The sequence below is a fragment of the Oncorhynchus masou genome, chromosome 12, assembly GCF_036934945.1.
Source record: "Oncorhynchus masou masou isolate Uvic2021 chromosome 12, UVic_Omas_1.1, whole genome shotgun sequence".
NCBI lineage: Eukaryota > Metazoa > Chordata > Actinopteri > Salmoniformes > Salmonidae > Oncorhynchus > Oncorhynchus masou.
This window is the reverse complement of record NC_088223.1, coordinates 43,950,874-43,965,854: the sequence shown is the minus strand read 5'-3', so window position 1 is coordinate 43,965,854 and position 14,981 is coordinate 43,950,874. Positions and strand designations below refer to the sequence as shown.

At 49.2% G+C, this 14,981-nt stretch overlaps 1 pseudogene; it reads left to right on the top strand.

Annotated features, from left to right (window-relative positions):
- The window catches only part of LOC135550152 (plectin-like), a 111,149-nt pseudogene that overhangs the window by 55,675 nt on the left and 40,493 nt on the right, over nt 1–14,981 (top strand).

Here is a 14,981-nt window from a genome sequence, read left to right as displayed (position 1 = left end):
CTCAGTTGGTTAGTGACTGTTTCTCACTCCGGAGACCCAGGTTTGTAACCGGTCCTGACAGAAACACAGAGCCAAAATGAACCCAGAGGCAGCCAGTTCCCAGGACCTTTTTGCCATGCTGTCCCACCACCAGGAGACTGTCCAACGCCACGAAGCCGCCCTGGTTCAGCAAGAGGCCTTAATGGCTAGACATTCTCATCTTCTGTCGGAGATGCTGACTTCCATTAAGCAAATATCTGATCGTCTTACCCCGGCAACAGTTCCCGTCCCAGTACCTCAGATTCACGTACCCATGGCAGTTAACCCCTGGCTGAACCTCGTCTTCCACCTCACCAACGGTTCTCAGGTGATCCAAGTGCTTGTAAAGGGTTTCTCACCCAATGTTCTCTCTCCTTTGAGCTACAACCCTCGTTTCCCACCGACCGGTCTAAGATCGCTTATATCATCACCCTGCTGTCGGAAAAAGCCCTGGCCTGGGCTACTGCTGTGTGGGATGCCCATAGTTCCTGCTGTGCCAGCTACTCTGCCTTTGCTGAGGAATTCAAACGAGTGTTTCAAGGCCCAAGCAGTGGTTCTGACTCAGCCAAACAGCTCCTGACTCTCCACCAAGGTTGGCGCAGCGTGACGGACTATGCCATCCAGTTCCGCACGGTGGCAGCAGCAAGTGGCTGGAACAACGGCGCTCACGGTGTGCTTTCTGCAAGGCCTTTCCGACACTATCCAAGATGAACTGGCCACTCGGGAACCACCGGACAATCTCGAGTCCCTGATCAAGTTGGCCTCACGCATTGACCAGCGTCTGAGAGAGAGAGAACTCAACCGTAGACCTCTAGCCCCTATCAGTCCCAGCTCCGAGTCCCCACCTTTATCCTTGCTGGCTCCATCGGAACCCATGCAGATTGGACACATCTCCCAGGCTGAGAGAGACCGCCGGATGAGGGGCGCCGCTGTCTATGTGCGGCAAACCGGGCCATTTGCGTTCCACGTGTCCCGGGCTCAGGAAACGCTCTGTCCCGTACAGACCGGGGGGAACTGTAACGGGAAACATAACCTCCTCCCATCCGTCCAACTCCCGTCTGCTCATTCCAGTCACCCTCTCCTGGGACAACCACAAGCTTCACCTTCAAGCCTTGGTAGACTCTGGAGCCGCAGGTAACTTCATGGATGGTGTCTGGGCAAAGGAGAATGGCGTTCCCTCTGAACCTCTAAGTGAACCCATGAGGGTCACTACATTGGATGGAAGCCCTTTGGGATCTGGACTTGTCACTCATGTCACTACCTCCTTGCGACTTTCAGTTTCACAACACCAGGAATTGATGAACTTTCATTTGATCTCCTGTTCCGAGTTCCCTCTCGTCCTTGGATACCCCTGGCTTCACAGCCATAACCCTCACACCGACTGGTCTGTGGGCACTATCAAGCAGTGGGGTCCTACGTGCCAAGCTACTTGTATTTTCCAGAATTCTCCGAGTTCTACTCCCGAGTCTTTAGAATCCATCGACCTGACCCGAGTTCCCGAGTGTTACCATGACCTCAAACTGGTGTTTAGCAAACAGAGGGCCACCATGCTACCACCCCATAGACCTTACGATTGCCCCATCGACCTGTTTCCGGGGACTTGCCCCCAGGGGTCGGATCTTTTCCCTATCTCCACCCGAACGAGCTGCTATGGATACCTACATCAAGGACGCTCTGGAAGCAGGCCTCATGCGTCCATCAACCTCCCCCGGCGGGAGCAGGGTTTTTTCTTTGTGGCCAAGAAAGACGGTGGATTGCGTCCTTGCATCGACTACCGGGGACTCAATGCCATAACCGTCCGTAACCGTTACCCGCTACCCCTTATGGCCACAGCCTTGAGCTGCTCCAGGAAGCAGTTGTGTTCACTAAGCTTGACCTGCGGAACGCATACCATCTTGTGCGGATCAGACCTGGTGGCCAGTGGAAGACCGCTTTCAACACGCCTACTGGTCACTATGAATACTTGGTGATGCCCTTCGGCCTGACCAACGCCCCAGCGGTGTTCAAGCGCTCATAAACGATGTGCTTAGGGATATGCTTAACATATTTGTGTTCGTTTACTTGGATGACATCCTCATCTTTTCGAGCTCCCTTCAAGAACACACTAAGCATGTCAGACAAGTACTCAAACGCCTCCTGGACAGCCATCTGTACGTTAAGCCGGAAAAATGTGAATTCCATTCATCCGAGTACAATTCCTGGGATTTGTAGTGGAACCCGGTCGAGTCAAATGGACCCCAGGAAGGTAGGGGCGGTAGCGGATTGGCCCACCCCCAAATCCGTTAGGAAGTTCAGCGTTTCCTGGGCTTCACAAACTTTTACCGCAAGTTTATCAAGAACTTCAGCTTGGTGGCAGCCCTCTCTCAGCTTTAACCAAGGGTGGCAATGCAAGGTTTTTGTGGGGAAGAGAAGCTGAGACTGCCTTCCAAGGACTCAAGCAGCGCGTTCTCTCTGCTCCCATCCTGATACTACCGACTACGGATGAACCATTTGTGGTGGAGGTAGACGCATCAGAGGTTGGTGTTGGAGCTGTCCTGTCACAGAGGGGTGAAGACAAGAAGCTTCATCCGTGCGCTTTCTTCTCACACCGCTTACCCCGACTGAGAGGAACTACGATGTGGGGGATCGTGAACTCCTAGCGGTTAAGATGGCATTGAAGGAATGGAGACACTGGCTCGAGGGGGCTTCTCACCTGTTTCTAGTGCTTACGGACCACAAAAATCTGGAGTATATCCAGCAGGCAAAGCGGTTGAACTCTAGACAAGCTAGATGGTCTCTTTTCTTCAATCGATTCCAGTTTATCCTCACCTATCGGCCCGGGTCGAAGAATCTCAAACCGGATGCCCTGTCCCGAGTCTACGCTCCTGCCATTTGAGATGACACGGACATGCCTGTCCTTCCTGCTGCTAAGATTGTGGCTCCGATCTTGTGGCAAGTTGAGGATACCGTGAGACGTGCTCAAGCTAGCGAACCGGACCCGAAAGGAGGTCCTGCCAATCGGTTGTTTGTCCCCAAGGCAGTGAGGACTCAGGTCCTTCTGTGGGGGCACTCCTCTCGCCTCACCTGTCATCCGGGCGTAGGTCGCACCTTGGAGTTCATCCAGCGTAAGTTCTGGTGGCCTACCATAAGAGAAGATGTTGCCACTTTCGTCAATGCCTGCCCCGTGTGCTGCCAGGGCAAATCTTCTCACCTCCGCCCTCAAGGACTCCTTCACCCTTTACCTGTTCCCCACAGACCCTGGTCCCATATCTCATTGGACTTTATTACTGGACTTCCTCCATCCCATGGCAATACTACTATCCTAGTCATAATCGACAGGTTTTCAAAGGCGGCCAGGTTCGTCCCTCTGACCAAGTTACCTTCTGCCAAGGAAACGGCTGAGTTGGTAATTAATCATGTGTTCCGAGTCTTCGGCATTCCTCAAGATATGGTTTCTGACAGAGGTCCCCAGTTCGCCTCAAGGTTTTGGAAGGCCTTCTGCCAACTCATGGGGGCTTCTGCCAGTCTATCTTCAGGGTACCATCCGGAGTCCAACGGCCAAACAGAGGATGAATCAAGAGCTGGAAACCACCCTCCGATGTATGACTCGTGACAACCCGTCCACATGGTCATCCTTTATTGTTTGGGCCGAATACGCGCACAACACCTTGCGCTCCTCCTCCACTGGTATGTCCCCGCACGAGTGTCAGTTTGGCTATGCTCCTCCATTGTTCCCGGACCAGGAGGCAGAAGTCAGAGTGCCTTCAGCCTTGAAGTTCGTCAGACGCTGTCGGCTTATGTGGAGGAAGACCCGTCTTAATCTTATGCGTTCCTCACAGAGGTACCAACAACAAGCCAACAGACGTCGCCGTCCCGGGCCTACCCTGCGCCCCGGCCAGAGAGTCTGGCTCTCCACAAGAGACTTACCTCTACGGGTGGAGTCTCGCAAGCTGTCCCAAAAATACATCGGTCCCTTCAAGGTTGCCAGGAGAGTTAACCCAGTTTCTTATCGCCTACACTTACCCAGATCCCTTAAGATTAATCCCACATTTCACATTTCATTGTTAAAACCTGTTGTTTTCTCCCCTTGTCCCGGTAGACAGACCTCCCCTCCGCCTCGTGTCATTGGAGGCCAACCGCTTATACCGTCCATCGGATACTGGATTCCCGCCGGGTGCAGCGGTCCTGGCAGTATCTGGTGGACTGGGAAGGCTACGGTCCCGAGGAGTGCTCCTGGGTTCCTGCCAAAGACATCCTGGACCCTGACCTCATTCGTCAGTTCAGGGCCCTCCACCCTGAGAGAGCTGGTAGGAACGTCAGGAGCCGTTCCTAGGGGGGGGCTTCTGTCAGGATTTGGCCAGGGTTGTTCCGGGTTTTGGTCACTAGATGCCCCCATTGTGCTTTTTGACCTTATGTTTTTTCCCTTGTTCCCCATTATTATTTGCACCTGTGCCTCGTTTTCCATGATTGTATTTAAACCCTTAGTTTCCCTCAGTTCTGTGCTCTGTGTTTGTATGTTAGCACCCAGCCCTAGTGTTCTGTGTATTCTTGTCGTTTCCGGTGGATGCTCTTGTGGAATTCTGTTTTTGTTTTTGAGTATCTCTTGAGGCTTTTTTGTGCTATACCTACCACCTTTTGGATTTGCCATTTTGTATTGAAGGACTTCTCCTTTGTTTTACTTTATTAAATACACCGTCTTAAGTACTGCTGTGTCTGCCTCATCTTCTGGGTTCTGCTGACTATTCGTGGCTCAGTTGGTTAACCTCTTACACTTATGGTGGCGCTATTTCATTTTTGGAAGAAAAACGTTCCCGTTTTAAACAAGATATTTTGTCACAAAAAGATGCTCGACTATGCATATAATTGCTACTGTTCGAAAGAAAACACTCTGACGTGTCCAGAAATACAAATATCTTCTCTGTGCGTGCCCTTTAACGTGAGCTTCAGGCAAAACCAAGATGACTTGGCATCCAGGAAATGACAAGGATTTTGAGGCTCTGTCTTTCATGATCTCCTTATATGGCTGTGAACGCAAGAGGAATGAGTCTGCCCTTTCTGTCGTTTCCCAAGGTGTCTGCAGCATTGTGACGTATTTGTAGGCAGATCGTTGGAAGATTGACCATAAGAGACCACGTTTACCACGTGTCCGCCCGGTGTCCTGCGCCGAAATTGGTGCGCAAAAAGTCACCTGCCAGTATTTTTCCATGGGGCACAGAGAGAAGCAAGCTTCCATGAACTGCATGTCAATGAAGAGATATGTGAAAAAACACCTTGAGGATTGATTCCAAACAACGTTTGCCATGTTTCGGTCGATATTATGTAGTTAATCCGGAAAAAGTTTCACGTTGTAGGTGACTGCATTTTCGGTTCGTTTCGGTAGCCAGGCGCAATGTAGAAAACGGAACGATTTCTCCTACACACAGACGCTTTCAGGAAACACTGCGCATTTGGTATGTGGCTGGGAGTCTCCTCATTGAAAACATCAGAAGCTCTTCAAAGGTAAATGATTTTATTTATTTGGTTATCTGGCTTTTGTGAAAATGTTGCGTGCTACATGCTACACAAAATGCTATGCTAGCTTTGCATACTCTTACACAAATTAGTCAATTTCTATGGTTCAAAAGCATATTTTGAAAATCTGAGATGACAGTGTTGTTAAGAAAAGGCTAAGCTTGAGAGCAAACGCATTATTTTAATTTTATTTGCGATTTTCAGAAATCGTTAACGTTGCGTTATGCTAATGAGCCTGAGGCTTAGTCACAATCCCGGATCCGGGATGGGGAGTTTCAAGAGGTTTTAAGTGACTGTTTCTCACTCCGGAGACCCAGGTTCGTAACCGGGTCCTGACAAGCAGGGCATATGTAATTTTTTGTTAAGGGTTGGTCCCTCATCACAAGACTTCCCATCTTATAGTAAGTAGTCAGGGCAGTAGTCAGGGAAGCTACTGTGGGCTGTGAGTCACAGCACAGCTAACCTCACAAAACTTTATCGCATTACAACATCCTATCGACTGTCATCATAGCAACTGGGGAGCTATCAGAGAATCCATCATGGCCTTTGCCAGTCAGAGCTACAGTTTAGAGTATTTACTTCGCAAGAAGAAGGAGAAGAAGGAGTGAGTGTTTTACCCTGTCTGCATAATGTTTCTGAGAAGATTGTGTAATGTTTGCTCTAATTTGCCGAACGTCTTTTTTCTCCAGATATTTGTATTGATGCTCTTGAAATGTATTGAAATTTACGTACATTGGATTTAAATTTATACCAACAGTATTATTTTATTTTATCGTTATTTTACTAGGTTGTCCCATTGAGGTCAAAATGCTTGTTTCACAAGGGATCTGGCCAAAGGGCCACTGTTGTCTTTGAGTAAAGTATTACCACTCATGATTTACAGTACCATCATCTAGTTATTCCATTACTTCATTAGACAATACCCCAGCCTCAGAGCTGATTTAGGAGAGACTGTGGAACATGTGTTGACCTGATGTGTTGACCTTTGACCCTGAGGCTGGAGCGGCTGCAGAGGATTGTCAGTAAGGTCCAGATGGTGTCTGGGTTGTGTGAGGAGCAGCTCAACCAGGTTGAGGGTTTGCTACAGGTGGTGAGTCTCACACCCTGCCGGGGCAGACAGTCACAGCCAATGTAGACTTTACAATGTACAATCTGTGGCCCTACAGATTTGTCACCACAAATCCATGCTGCTAGACTGAGTAGTCAATGATACAGTGATTGAATACCCCACAGTTATGTGAGATTGGATGTGTTCGGATGTGCAAAAGCATTCTCAGGCTCATGGACTGATGTCTACTAATGCTGTATTCAAGATGGAACACATGGTGCCATAGTGTTTATACTGTATCTATGTTCTAGGATCTCCGTTTGCTGAGCTCAGCAAAGCCTGCTAAGCACACAGCAGAGGTAGAGACAGACCTGGACAAGGCAGAGGGCATGATCCGGTACCTCTTCAATGACGTGCAGCTGCTGAAGAACGGACGCCATCTACAAGCTGAACAGATGTACCGCAGGTCAGAACAACCACTGAGTAAAACCACATCAAAATAAAATCTAACTTTGTCAATACAACTGGTGTAGACTTTACCGTGAAATGCCTGCTTACGAGCCCTTCCCAACGATGGTTAAAAAAATAATAATTGTAACACAAAATAAATAAAATACACAAGAATGGAGCTATATACAGGAGGTATCAGTTACCAGTACCAGATCAATGTGCAGAGGTATTTGAGGTAGAAATGTACTGTACATGAAGGCAGAGTAACGTGACTAGGCATCAGAATAGATAATAATAATAGTAAAATAAAGAACAGAGTAACAGCCGCAAATCATGACTGTAAAAGTGTGTGGGTTTGTAATGTGTGTGTGTTTGGGGGGGGGGGGGCAGTGTATGTTAATGTGTGAGGGTTTTTGTGTTGGAGTGTCAATGTAGTGTGTGTGAGTGAGTGTAAATATATAGTCTAGTGAGTTTGAGTAGGGTCAGTGCAAGATAGTCAGTACTGATAGTTTGGGTACCATTAATTGACTATTTAGCAGTCTGGCTATTCCGCAGTCTTATCCACTCAGAACATTACTGTATTATTGTGAGGCCTTGTGTGACACGCGATGAAACCTAAGCCCTTATTGTATTGTTAAACCAACTTGTAAAATCCAATTGATTGAAATACCTGTTTTGTTGTCATTGAACAATTCAGCATTGTTTCTCCTGTTTTACCTCCAGAGTGTACCGTCTCCACGAGCAGCTGGTGAACCTTTGCAGTGAGTACAACCTGAGCCTGAAGTCCGGAGTGACTACCACCCAAATACCCATGTCCCAGATGCAGACCCTTCAGCAGGTTCCAATGAGGGTGCGTCCCGAGCTGGATGAGGTGACCCTGTGCTACATCCAGGACCTGCTGGCTTGGGTTGAGGAGAACCAGAGGTGGGTCGACCAGGGGGAATGGGGCTCGGACCTGCACACCGTGGAGTCCCGGCTGGGCAGCCACCGCGGCCTGCACCAGTCAGTGGAGGAGTTCCATGCTAAGATCAACAAAGCAAAAGCAGACGAGGTACAGTGTGAAAAACTACCTGGGATGGGATTGGAGTTCGGGGAAAATTAGACTGAGTCAGTCATACCATCATTGATCCTCTTTGGTTACTGCCAAAATGATCGCTTCTTTTTTTAGCCATGCTTCTTCTCTAATCTTTAGTATTTTCTATTCCCCTTCAGAGTCAGCTCTCCCCTGTCAGCAAATGTGCCTACAGAGACTACTTACTCAAGCTGGAGTTGCATTATAGCAAGCTTCTGGTAAGTTATTGACTCAAAATATTAACGTACAACTACAACTTTTCAACAATCTGCCATTTATCTAATGCTTCTCCAATCTCATTGTAATTCTTTTCTCCTCAGAGTTCTTCCAAGGCTCGTCTGTGCAGCCTGGATGAGCTTCATGCCTTTGTCACTGCAGCCACCAAGGAGTTGATGTGGCTGAATGAGAAAGAGGAGGAGGAGGTTAACTATGTGTTATGCTCTCCTTACCGGACGGGCGCGTGAGTGGGGCACGGCAGTCTGGGAGGCGGGCTGAGTGTATTAACCAGTATCAGGACTTTAAGGAGGAGATGATACGGGTTTTTGACCGTTCTGTTTTTTGGCGAGGAGGCTTCCAGGGCCCTGTCTTCCCTATGTCAGGGGAATAGATCCATAACGGATTATTCTATTGAGTTTCGCACTCTCGCTGCCTCTAGTGACTGGAACGAGCCGGCTTTGCTCGCTCGTTTTCTGGAGGGTCTCCACGTCGAGGTTAAGGATGAGATCCTCTCCCGGGAGGTTCCTTCCAGTCTGGACTCCTTAATAGCTCTCGCTATTCGCATAGAGCGACGGTTTGATCTTCGTCGCCGAGCTCGTGGAAAGGAGCTCACGTTCTCCGTTGCTCCCCTCTCCACATCACTGCCGCCACCTGCCGCATCACTGCCACCCTCCCCCGCCGGCTCGGATGCTGAGCCTATGCAGCTGGGGGTATTCGCATCTCGGCCAAGGAGAGGGAACGGAGAATCACCAATCGCCTCTGTCTCTACTGCGGCTCCGCTGGTCATTTTGTCACCTCATGTCCAGTAAAAGCCAGAGCTCATCAGTAAGAGGAGGGCTACTGGTGAGCGCAACTACTCAGGCCTCTCCTTCTGGATCACGCACTACCTTTCCGGTCCATCTCCGCTGGCCCGGTTCATCTGCTTCCTGCAGTGCCTTGATAGACTCTGGGGCGGAGGGCTGTTTTATGGACGAGACCTGGGCTCGGGAACATGACATTCCTCTCAGACAGTTAGGGAGCCCAGGGCCTTGTTCGCTTTAGATGGTAGTTCTCCCCAAGATTCAGCGTGAGACGCTGCCTTTAACCCTCACTGTCTCTGGTAATCATAGCGAAACCATTTCTTTTTAATTTTTCGTTCACCTTTTACACCTGTTGTTTTGGGTCATCCCTGGCTAGTGCGCCATAACCCTTCTATTAATTGGTCTAGTAATACTATCCTATCCTGGAATGTTTCTTGTCATGTTACCTGTTTAATGTCTGCTATCCCTCCTGTTTCCTCTGTCTCTTCTTCACAGGAGGAGCCTGGCGATTTGACAGGGGTGCCGGAGGAGTATCACGATCTGCGCACGGTGTTCAGTCGTTCCAAGGCCACTTCTCTCCCTCCACACCGGTCATATGACTGTAGTATTGATCTCCTTCCGGGAACTACTCCCCGGGGGTAGATTATACTCTCTGTCGGCTCCCGAACGTAAGGCTCTCGAGGATTATTTGTCGGTTTCGCTCGACGCCGGTACCATAGTCTCCTCCTCCCCCCCGCCGGCGCGGGGTTCTTTTTGTTCAGAAGAAGGACGGGTCCTGCGCCCATGCGTGGATTATCGAGGGCTGAATGACATAACAGTTAAGAATCGTTATCCGCTTCCTCTTATGTCTTCAGCCTTCGAGATCCTGCAGGGAGCCAGGTTTTTCACCAAATTGGACCTTCGTAACGCCTACCATCTCGTGCGCATCAGGGAGGGGGACGAGTGGAAGACGGCGTTTAACACTCCGTTAGGGCACTTTGAATACCGGGTTCTTCCTTTCGGCCTCGTTAACGCTCCAGCTGTCTTTCAGGCACTAGTTAACGACGTCCTGAGAGACATGCTGAACATTTTTGTTTTCGTTTACATGGATGATATCCTGATTTTTTCACCGTCTCTCTCGATTCATGTTCAGCACGTGCGACGCGTCCTCCAGCGCCTTTTGGAGAACTGTCTTTATGTGAAGGCTGAGAAGTGCACTTTTCATGCCGCCTCTGTCCCTTTTCTCGGTTCCGTTATTTCCGCTGAGGGCATTAAGATGGATCCCGCTAAGGTCCAGGCTGTCATTGATTGGCCCGTTCCTAAGTCACGCGTCGAGCTGCAGCGCTTTCTGGGCTTCGCTAATTTCTACCGTCGTTTCATCCGTAATTTCGGTCAGGTGGCAGCTCCTCTCACAGCCCTTACTTCTGTTAAGACGTGCTTTAAGTGGTCCGTTTCCGCCCAGGGAGCTTTTGATCTTCTTAAGAATCGTTTTACATCCGCACCTATTCTTGTTACACCTGACATCTCTAGACAGTTTGTTGTTGAGGTTGACGCGTCAGAGGTGGGCGTGGGAGCCATTCTTTCTCAGCGCTCTCTCTCTGACGGCAAGGTCCATCCTTGCGCGTTTTTCTCATCGCTTATCGCCGTCAGAACGTAACTATGATGTTGGTAATCGCGAACTGCTCGCCATCCGCTTAGCCCTAGGCGAATGGCGACAGTGGTTGGAGGGGGCGACCGTTCCTTTTGTCGTTTGGACTGACCATAGGAACCTTGAGTACATCCGTTCAGCCAAACGACTTAATGCGCGTCAGGCTCGTTGGGCTCTGTTTTTCGCTCGTTTCGAGTTTGTTATTTCTTATCGTCCGGGCTCAAAAACACCAAACCTGATGCTTTATCTCGTCTCTTCAGTTCTTCTGAGGTCTCCACCGACCCCGATGGGATTCTCCCTGAGGGGCGTGTTGTCGGGTTGACTGTCTGGGGAATTGAGAGGCAGGTAAAGCAAGCACTCGCTCACACTCCGTCGCCGCGAGCTTGCCCTAGGAACCTTCTGTTCGTTCCCGTTCCTACTCGTCCGGCCGTTCTTCAGTGGGCCCACTCTGCCAAGTTAGCCGGCCACCCCGGCGTTCGGGGTACGCTCGCTTCCATTCGCCAGCGTTTCTGGTGGCCCACTCGGGAACGTGACGCGCGTCGATTTGTCGCCGCTTGTTCGGTCTGCGCGCAGACTAAATCTGGGAACTCTCCTCCTGCCGGCCGTCTCAGACCGCTTCCCATTCCCTCTCGACCGTGGTCTCACATCGCTTTAGATTTTATCACCGGACTGCCTTCATCAGCGGGAAGACAGTTATTCTTACGGTTGTCGATAGATTCTCTAAGGCGGCTCATTTCATTCCTCTCGATAAGCTCCCTTCTGCTAAGGAGACGGCTCAGATCATTATCGAGAATGTTTTCCGAATTCATGGCCTTCCGTCTGACGTCGTTTCCGACAGAGGCCCGCAGTTCACGTCTCAATTTTGGAGGGAGTTTTGCCGTTTGATTGGGGCTTCCGTCAGTCTCTCGTCCGGCTTTCATCCCCAGTCTAACGGTCAAGCCGAACGGGCCAATCAGACTGTTGGTCGCATTGTACGCAGTCTTTCTTTTCGTAACCCTGCGTCTTGGTCAGAACAGCCCCCTGGGCAGAGTACGCCCACAACTCGCTTCCTCGTCTGCTACCGGTCTATCCCCTTTCAGTGTAGCCTCGGGTACCAGCCTCCGCTGTTCTCATCTCAGCTCGCCGAGTCCTGCGTCCCCTCCGCTCAGGCTTTTGTCCAGCGTTGCGCGCACCTGGAAGGGGGTCAGGTCGGCACTTTGCCGTAATAGGGCGCAGACTGTGAGGGCCGCTAATAAGCGTAGGACCAAGAGTCCTAGATATTGTTGCGGTCAGAGAGTATGGCTCTCCACTCAGAACCTTCCCCTTAAGACAGCTTCTCGCAAGTTGGCCCCGCGGTTCATTGGTCCGTTCCGTATTTCCCAGGTCATTAATCCTGTCGCAGTGAGACTTCTTCTCCCGCGCTATCTTCGTCGCGTTCACCCGGTCTTCCATGTCTCCTGTGTTAAGCCCGTTCTTCGCGCCCCGCTCGTCCCTCCCCCCCCATCCTTGTCGAGGGCGCACCCATCTACAGGGTTCGTAAGATTTTGGACATGCGCCCTCGGGGCCGTGGTCATCAGTACCTAGTGGATTGGGAGGGGTACGGTCCTGAGGAGAGGAGTTGGGTTCCCTCTCGGGACGTGCTGGACCGTTCGCTGATCGATGATTTCCTCCGTTGCCGCCAGGTTTCCTCCTCGAGTGCGCCAGGAGGCGCTCGGTGAGTGGGGGGGGGTACTGTCATGTCTTGTTATGTCTGTTCCTGTCCTTTCTCTTCATTCTCTCTCTCTGCTGGTCTTTTTAGGTTACCTTCTCTGTCTCTCATCCCTCAGCTGTTCTACATTTACCCTAACTAGCTCATTCTCTCTTTCCCCACCTGTTCTCTCTTCCCCCTCTGATTAGGTCTCTATTTCTTTCTCTGTTCCTGCTACTTTCAGTGTCTGATTCTTGTTTGTGTTTTTTGATGCCAGAAGCAAGCTGTCGTCTCGTTTGCTTCCACCTTGTCCTGTCCTGTCGGAGTCTGCATGGCAGGTGTATCCTGCATTATACTACGTTCTTTTGTTCCATTGACTACGTTGGAAGAGGATTTATGCCATTCCTGTTTTTATTAAAGAACTCTGTTTTCTGTTAAAACCGCGTTTGGGTCTTCACTCAAGTTCATAACACTATGACTGGAGCGAACGCAATACCAACATGAATGCCAAGAAAGACAACTACTCGGTATAGCTGTTCTCATCCTCACCCAACCTGGAAAGTTCAACATTAGCTAAATAGAGTTAGGCACAATACAGATCTTGTAGGGTAAAGTAAAAAGGTACTGCACTGTACAGAACAGTAATACTCCCATCTTTAATTCGATTTTGATCAGATTATGTTAAATTATTATTTTGACAATGAAATGTAATTTATGATTTGGTGGATGCACTTTCATATCTAGTAATATCCCCCCCTAATGCCATAACACTCTGTTTTTTGTTTTTTTTGTTTCAGGGGGTGTTGAAAGAGCTGGAGCACAGAGAGAAGCGGGTCAACAGTGTCCAGATCCAAGGAGACAAACTGCTGAAGGAGGGTCATCCTGCCAAGAAGTCTGTAGAGGTGAGAACACAATCACTAGAGTTTCTAAGTTGTTGTAATTTCCTGACCACTATACAAACACACACATTACAGCAAGGGTTGTTAACAGGGGGCCCATGGACCAAAACCGTCCCACAAGTGATTTGTTTTGGCACCGCAAAGTTTTTCAGATTATTGTTATTGGTTAAAAAGAATTTAGCTAAAAAAATGTATTCAGAAAATATTTACCCATTAATAAAATTAAGATTTGTGATTGTTCCTCAATGTAATCAAGGTATGAAATGATCATGTTATTTTCAAATACAATCTCTTTTTGGGCTTACTTGTGGTGAATTTGCGGTGTTCAAATTGTTGTTGTTGTTCCTTCAAAAATCCGCAAAAATTGTCCCGCCTACCCCTGCATTACAGTATATATTTAACATGGATTTGACTTTGTCTTTTATTTCTAAGAGCAGAGGATATGAGAATAGGTGGTTTTTTAAGCTATTTCTTTCTCTCCCCACCAAAGGCCTTCACTAAAGCCTTGCAGACCCAGTGGAGTTGGATCCTGCAGCTTTGCTGTTGCATCGACTCCCACCTGAAAGAGAACACTTCCTACTTCCAAGTATGCCAACTCATATATCCCCTCTCTGTCACGCCTTGGTCTTAGTATTTTGTGTTTTAGTTAATTAGTTAGTCAGACCAGGGTGTGACATGGGGTTATTATGTATTGTATTTTCGTAGTGAGGTTTGTAGTGTTTGGGATTGTAGTTGATTAGGGGTGTGTGTGTGTTAATTAGGTTGGCTGCCTGAGGCGGTTCTCAATCAGAGTCAGGTGATTCTCGTTGTCTCTGATTGGGAACCGTATTTAGGTAGCCTGGTTTTCGCTTTGCATTTCGTGGGTGATTGTTCCTGTCTCTGTGCTAGTTTTCACCGGACAGTTGCGGTCACTTTTGGATTTTCGTTTTTCGTTTTTCTTGTATCGGAAGAGAAAAGAACGAGCGCCATTCTCCTTGCGGAGATGGTGCTAAATACATCATCACGGTCGATCCCTGGGATTGGGCTGGCTAACACGATTCGTTTTGCTTGGAAGGAAAAGGAGTTGGAGCCGTTAGGACGAGAATCTTTTGGAAGAATTATATTGATGGGGATTCTAAAGCTGACGGTAAAGGACGTGTTTTGTTTCCAAGGCAACTCGTTGGAGGAGCATACGACGTCGCGCTATATTCTGAAGAAAAGCATGATGATATCCTTAGAAGGGCAAGAGCAGTGGGAGGAGAGAGGCCGATGTGCCACTACGAAATATCAAGTCTGGCGAAGAATAACTTTAGGGTTGTGACTGTTAACATGTATAACCCTTACGTTAAGGATGAAGAGGTGAGGGCTTTTCTGGGGAGATACATGGATAACGTTTCCTCAGCTAGGCACCTCAAAGACTCCCTTGGGTTTTGGAATGGGAGGAGAGGTTTCCAGGCCCTCCTCAGGGAGGACCCAAAGGGACATGGTGGATACCTTCATCCTCCTGCTATGTTCTCCCTTGGGGCTGACAGGGGGACTTTGTTTTATGCACGTCAGCCCCCATTTTGCAGGCGCTGTATGGCCTATGGACACATTTTTGCCTCGTGCAGCATGAGAAAATGCAGATTTTGTGGATCTGAGGATCACGAGGCGAGGGATTGTGACAAGCCTAAGACATGCCATGGGTGTGGCTCGTCAGCACACCTGTGGCGGGAG